Raw genomic sequence first — 7,832 nt, 5'->3', positions numbered from 1 at the left:
CGGAGTGGGAGTCTCCCACGGCCAGCCGAGTGGGAGTCTCCCACGGACAGCGGAGTGGGAGTCTCCCACGGACAGCGGAGTGGGAGTCTCCCACGGACAGCGGAGTGGGAGTCTCCCACGGAGAGTGCCGTGGCCCTGTCACGGAGGAAAGCCGCGCACTTCAGCTGTGGAGGTCTCGCAGTCCACATTTTGTGGTTCTAAATGAGCCTCTCCTGGCCTTCTCTGGCTGAAGTTCCGGTTTCTTGTGTCCGTACGGCCCAGCAGTAGATGGTCTTCGCTTAGAGCTTTGGCATGCCTGCAGCATCAACCCAGAGACCGCATCCACTTTAAGGCACTCCCTGCACTGCTCGACTAAGGGCATCTGGTACCCAAGGGCCCTGTGCCTGGCTCTTCATACAGTGCCCAGCACAAGGCAGGTGAAACGGGCAGATGAGTGCATGGACGGCTCACAGGCTGATGGCTGGACTGGGGAGGCTGTCTAAGCCCTGTGGTCCTAAACTATTGCAGGAACCCATGCAGGGTGTGGGGTGTGGGGCAGGGTGGGAGTGGGGCACTGGAGGGGTCCTGGTGAGGAAGAGGGCCCATCTCCTCCACTGCGACTGGAGAAGCTTTGTTTCTGCCTAGGCCATGTAGTGGTTTTAAGCAAAATTCAACTGGACAGAAGAGTCCCCTACAGAAAAATAGCGACAACAATCCGGCCCATGGCTTGTTTTCGTAAATAAAGATTTATTGGCACATGGTCATGCCCACTCTTGTACAGATCATCTCTGGCTGCTTTTGCTGTGCCTTGGCAAAGGTAAGGAGCTGCCACAGAGACTTTCTGGCCCACAGAGCCTGAAGTATTTATTATATGAGTCTTTACAGAAAGTTTGCCAAACTCTGAGCCTGCTAAAACCTCCCGTTTTATGGCTGAAGAGACTCAATCCCAGAGACATGGTCAAGGCCACATGTTTAGACAGTGGACGGAGCCAGGAATAAAACTCCAGTCCCGGGAGTTCCTGTGCACAGAGAATCCCGAGTGTCCTCCACCGCGCCCAGCCCACCTCCAAGGAACAGCAAACCAGAAGATGCCGTGTCTCCCTCTTCCAAAAGACCCACAGAGGCTCATGCTGGCGGGCAGCTCCGTGGCCCTCCCACTGTGGTCGTCTGCTTCGGCTCACTGCTTCCTCTCTGGTGAGCGTGGGTAAGAAGGGTGCATCTCCCATGGCTGGAGCAAGGCACAGAAGAGAAGCAGGAACAGATAGGGAAGAGGGGTGTCGTAGATAATCAGCCGGCCCCTCCCCTGTCTCTGGCTTGGAAACAGGGTCTGCTGAGGCCTGTGGCAAGCGCAGGTGAACCAGGCCAGGCGGTAACTGAGGAGCGCATGACCACCCCCAGGCACTGTGCCCGGGGCCGTGAGCCCCAGCTGAGGAAACAGGCTGGGAAATGGAGCTCTGCGTGGCTGGCCGGTGTGCCCTGACGCGTGGGCAGACCCACGGTTGAGGGGGTGGGGTCCGTCCTGGTGGGCAAGCAGACACCCCGGCTTCGGGAGCAGAGACAGTTACCAGACTGTTAAGATGCATTCTCAAGGGCTATTTTAAACCTGAAACTGAGACCTTTCCTGAGCTTGTCCTAGGCTATGATGTCCTAGTGATGTGCAGAGTGGTGTGGTGGCATCCCACAGGATCACTGCGTGGTTGGAGGCCTGGACCTGGTGGCCTGAAGTTCATGCTGGAGACGAGAGAATGGAGGAGGAGGGATTGCTGCATGATCATCTCCCTTGTTGGGGGGCAGGGTCTCACTCTCTCTCTCTGTCTTCCTCTCTCACTGATGAGTGTGTGTACCCGATAAGACATTTAAAATAAATCAATAAATAAAAGAACGACAGACAGACCATGGACTTGAGGGTGGACGGAGGCCTGCCTTTGGACAGTGTCAGTCTGCTCACCCATGGCTACGCTTCTCTCGCAGTGTCTTGACAGAACAGTTGCCTGCGGCATTGGGCTGGAAGGATGGAGAATGTCAGCTCTAGTTAGAAGAGATGTCTCAATCCAGCCATAACCATTATATGAATTTCCGTATACGCTGCTTGGCGGGAGTTCCCTTCCCATCATCCACCCATCGCTGGCACCCGTTGCCAACTCGGTTTGCTGCCTGCAGGGACATTTTCTGCACCAAGGCGAAGCACACCAGGCCATCTCCAGGCAGCGCTATGAGGGAGCAGAAAGGACGCCCTATGCTTCTCCACTTCCTGCTTTGCTCATAGCCTGAAGGCTCAGGGCTCGAGAGCAGGTCCCTGACTCTCCTTCAAGCTAGTCCCTCCTTCTCTGTCTGGCCACAAATTGCACTAACTTCAAAATCCAGCATGCATGTCATCTGCCCTGGGAAGCCTTCCCTCCACCATCCCAGATGTGGACTGGAGTCCTCTCCTTCTTGCCTCGCCTCAGGTGGGCCATGTGCATGGCAGGGAGTAGGACACAGTCTCCGCAGTGTCCAGGCATCGTGCTCAGCCGGCACCCACACAGCCTGCAATGTGCCCCATGCCTCGTGGATCTGTGTGACACACTTGTGTGATAAGCGAATGCCAGATGGGTGGCTTGGTGGACGGATAAGTGGGTGGGTGAGTGGGTGGATGGGTGGGTGATTGAGTGGGTGGAGGACGGATGCATGGGTGGATGGATGGATGAGTGATTGGGAGGGTGGGTGCATCAATGGGTGAATGACATCTCCCACTGAGAGAGCTCATTCCTGGCTGTGGCAGCTTCATGTCAGAAAATGGGAGGAGAGTGCCGCAGCCCAAGGAGGCCTGGGAACATGAGGGACTCTCCTTCCACTGCTTCTCTGTCCTTGTGGTGTTTTCCGCATCAGCCCTGGAGACCGTGGAAATTGACTTGACAACAGCCCAGAGGGAGCGTCTCTCTTCAGGCTGCAGACTTCAGAATCATTCTTCCATCATGGGAGGCTGCAAATAAAATGGTAACTACGCCTGGCAACCTCCGAAGATCAAAGGCAGCGAGAGAAAAGCACAATCAAATTACTCTGGGGGGTGGGAGCGCCTGGGAGAAGCATGGCTGGCACAACTGAGAGCAGAAAGACCGATGCCGCCGCACTGCGCCTGTCCCCGCCGCCGCAGTGCGCCTGTCCCCGCCAGCTGGGGCTCAGAGCAGAGCTTCCCAAGTGCTGGCCGCGGGGAGAAGCCAGCCTACAAACCGTGTCGTTAGGCCTATCCTGCATGTATTCATCTTTAGCTTTTTAAAATCATAAGCTTTCAGGTAAAAATCCACCTCTGGGCCAGCAGGTGGCATGGAGCCTGAGGCACGGCATCCCACGTGGTTGGCTGCACAGTTTGAATTCCAGACCCGGTGGCTTGAAAATCACTCTGGGCATATGTGTGTGTGCATGCCCCAAATCCTGAGAACAGAGAAGGGTTTGCAGAATAGCCATCTCCCCTGGGGGGCGATTTCTCACTTTCCTTTTCTCTCCCTTTCTCTCTGTCTCTCTCTGGTGAGTGTATGTACATTAAAAACAAAAACAAACACAAACAAACAAACAAAAAACATGCTCTGGCTTCCCTAGAGAAAACATCTACTCTGCAGGTCCCCTCTCCCACAGAACAGCAATCGCCACAATGGGATGATCACTGCCTCTCTGTGTGGAGACATTCTCCAGGTGACCCCAGGCCCACCTGTCTGTACCTGCCTGGCCCCCAAAGGCAGGAATACACATTTTTGTTCACAGAGGAACAAACTCCCCAAAGTGTGCCCGAATGTCCCCTACTCTCACAGGATGGAGACAACACGATTGTGCCTCTTCTTTTTGTCATTTTTATGTGTCTGAACTTCCCACGAGACTTCAGACTGGGATCGAGATGCTAATTCCATTATCTCTTAGACTTATCTCTCTTAAGAGAGGCAGCAGCTGGGAGCCCTCAGCTGTGCAGCTCTGCTGATGTGGACTCAAGGACTAAATGGAGCCAAGTTGTACCTCTCTCTGGCTTAAGGAGCAAAAGAGAAAACTGACAGGGCCTCACCTGGCCACCACCTGCTACAGCAGGTGCAGCAAAAGTCCCCATTGTTCCCTGACACTTGGGCTATGTATTGTCAGGGTTCTCCAGAGAAACAGAATGGACAACTAGCTACTAGCTAGATGATAGATAATACATAGATGACAGATAATACATAGATGATAGATAACACATAGATGATAGATAGACAACAGAAGATAGATAATAGATGATAGCTAATGTTAGACGATAGATAATACATAGATGATAGATAATAATAGCTGATAGATAATAATAGATGATAGATAATACATAGATGATAGATAGACAACAGATGATAGATAATAGATGATAGCTGATGATAGATAATACATAGATGATAGATAATAATAGCTGATAGATAATAATAGATGATAGATAATAATAAATGATAGATGATCAATAATAGATGATAGATAGATAATAGCTGATAGATAATACATAGATGATAGATTTAATAGCTGATAGATAATACATAGATGATTGACGATAGATGATAGATGATAGATAATGATAGATAATAGATGGTAGATGATAGATGGGTAGACAGATGATAGATACTAGGTAGATGATAGATGGGTTGATAGATGATAGATAAACAGATGATCAATACATGATAAATAGATGGATACATGAGAGATGGATAGATAGATACATGGATCAATAGAGAGATGGATGACAGATGATAGATGGATAGATCGCAGACTGATAGAGAGATGGATGACAGACCCTGAATGGATAGATCGCAGACTGATAGATAGATAGAGAGATGGATGACAGACGCTGGATGGATAGATCGCAGACTGATGGATAGAGAGATGGATGACAGACGCTGGATGGATAGATCGTAGACTGATAGAGAGATGGATGACAGATGATGGATGGACAGATCGCAGACTGATAGATAGATAGAGAGATGGATGACAGACGCTGGATGGATAGATCGTAGACTGATAGATGGATGACAGACGCTGGATAGATAGATTGCAGACTGATAGAGAGATGGATGACAGACGCTGGATGGATAGATCGCAGACTGATGGATAGAGAGACGGATGACAGACGCTGGATGGATAGATCGCAGACTGATGGATGACAGGTAAGTAGATGATAGACGTGTAGATACATGACAGATGGATAGATGGATAGATGACAGGTATAGCTAGACATCGGGAGATTTCTTATGGGAACCGGCTCCTGCGATTACGGAGGCCAAGAAGTCCCATGGATGCCCTCAGCAAGCTGGAGAACCCAGAGAGCTGCTCATGTAATGAAGTCAAGTCCAGAAGCCTCAGAGCCAGAAGCCCCAGTGACCAAGGGCGGGCAAAGATGAATAGCCCAGCTTAAGGACAGAAGGAGAAAGTTCATCCTCTTCTAGCCCTTTCTTCCCATCCGGGCCCTCCACATGATGGACGATGCCTGTCCCCCCTCCTCCCTCCCAGTGTGGCAGATCTCTGTCACTGAGCCTGTCTGCTTAAATGCTAATCTCTTCCAGGAATGCTCTCACAGACACACCTGGAAGTAACGTTTTACCAGCTGTCTGGGCATCCCTTAGCCCAGTCACGCTGGCACACAGCGTGTGCCATCACAGGCTACCCTCCCTGCCGGCAAGACCCACCAGGTCTGGACTGTGTTTTTGGCAGGTTTCCAGGAAGAGGGAGGTGGGGAGAGAATTGAAAAGGCAGGCTCTGAACCTGTTTGCACTTGGATAAAGTAGTGGGCCATGTATGGAGGGAGCAGTGCCAGCGAGGGCTGTTTGCTCTGGGAACGGTTAATCCTTGTTCAAATTTATATCCTGAATCTTTAATGTAACTGTGTCAATGAAGAGCTGGCACATTGCTCTCACAGCTCAGGCTGACTTGCCGAGTACTTGACTCACTCGGGGAGTCCCGAAGGACACCAGAGCCCTCTGGGATCCCACTCCCCATCCTCCATATATTCCCCCTTCCGGGAGCCCCCGGGACCTCTGACTTCCAGGAAGGTCAGCCCAGGGACGAGGCAGACGAAAGCTCTGCGGAGCCGAACTTCGTAGCCGGCACCCATCTCCCATCACTGGGCAGAGAAACCGTGTCCTGAGCTCCAGGTGCGACCCGCACTTCGTTCCATCTGCCAGTATTTATGTTTAAAATAAGTTCCAGTGTTGGCCTGGAGTTGAGTGATCTCGAGCCAATTCCAAGCCATGCGGCCCTGTCGACAGTTGAACACTAACACCAAAGAGAACAGAGCCCAAAGGAGAGGACAGACTCCAAGCAGAGGCAGGAGAACAAGGAGCGAACGACCCGCGCACTGCCTCGGAGCAGCCAGGACAGTCTCCTGCTGGAAACGGCCTCCCTGGGGCCCCTCAGTGCACACTGGGAAATTCCTTAGGGCTATTTATTCCCCATGCGAGACAGAGAGAGAACGAGAGAGAGAGCACCCCCACAGGGTCTCCACACTGTGCTGCCTCCAGCCTCTACCAGACCCAGATCTTGGTAATACCCACGCCCTGAGCACTTAGGGAGGTCTCTGGGTGCAAACCTGGAACCCTCCCACATGACTCAGCCTTGAAGAGCTGAATTTTACCGCGTGCCACCATTCAGCCCCTACTAGGAAATATTTAACGGCCCGCTCTTCATTGAAACGCATCCCTGATCTGTAGTGTTTCCAGATGCCATGGTGTAAGGAGTCCCACCGTGGCTGATCCTGAGTATCAGTGGGAGGTCACGAAGCCACGTAGGACGAACCCAGCACACCACCAAACCGGACCAGCATTTAAGCTACTCTGAGTTTCATCATCTTTTCTGCTGATTTGCAAGCAGAAGAAACAGAAACTTGGCAGAAAAAGCAACCTTTCGCCAGAGAAACGATAAACAAGAGTGAAACCTTTGCGTGCCAGAGAAAGCGCAAGAGGGCCGGCAGAGGCCGTCTGCAGAGACGAAACTGCCTGGGCCGGCATCCCAGCCCATGTCCAGCGAGGCCAGGCCAAGGACGGCCAGATGGTGGTGCCGGGCACAGCCCTCCTGACAGCCGGCAGTTCAGCCCCTCCTGAAGGGCAGGAACCAGAGCCAGAGGCGAGAGCTCCTTTTCAGAGCTGGGAAACTCCTAACGAGGACCAAGTAACACACACCGACGAGAGCGGGGGTGGGCCTGCCTGGTGGCTCAGGGCACCTGATCTGCAGTGCCGGAAGCCACGTGGACGACTGTGGACTCCGATCCCAAGCCGACACGAAACACTCCGGGCACACACGTGCCAAGGTCGACCGTGCTGTGATGAGACCCTGTCGGGGGAGCCCATCGCACTCTCAGTCTTTCTCTCATGAAAGAAACAAAATAAATAAACTTAAAGGAAAAGATGGGCCGAGAGAAGGCTGGTCGACACAGGCAGGGGCAGCTCTGAGGCTGCAGACACGCCCGAGGCCTGCTCTCGCCCTGGGGGGTTGTGCAGCCCAGGGCAGGTTCCCAGCCTCCTGAAGCCTGGACTCCGAGTAAGAGCTGCAGAGCGAGATCTCGGACTCAGGCCTGTCACGGGGCTGCTCCCCACCGGGCCTCCAGAGGCGAAGACGGGAGGTGGCACTCGGAGGGACTCGGCTGGACTCTGCCACGAGGCCAAGGTCCAGGGGTCAGGAGGCCCTGGAGCTGCTCCTGCAGCTAAGGCGGAGCCCAATGAGCACACAGAGGCAGAGTAGCCACTGAACTGCAGCCAGGACAAGGCCCGCATGGAAGTGCAGGCCCTCATGGCTCCTCCCGCGGAGAAAGTGTCTCACTCCAGCGTGAGGGCTGACACAGGACCCTGAGCTCCGGCCCTGCCTCTCTTCTGCAGGGTGACCTTGGG

This window comes from Tupaia chinensis, unplaced genomic scaffold (genome assembly GCF_000334495.1).
Source record: "Tupaia chinensis unplaced genomic scaffold, TupChi_1.0 Scaffold000159_1, whole genome shotgun sequence".
Taxonomy (NCBI): Eukaryota; Metazoa; Chordata; class Mammalia; order Scandentia; family Tupaiidae; genus Tupaia; species Tupaia belangeri.
The sequence above is the reverse complement of the archived record's forward strand: the minus strand, read 5'-3'. Positions refer to the sequence as shown.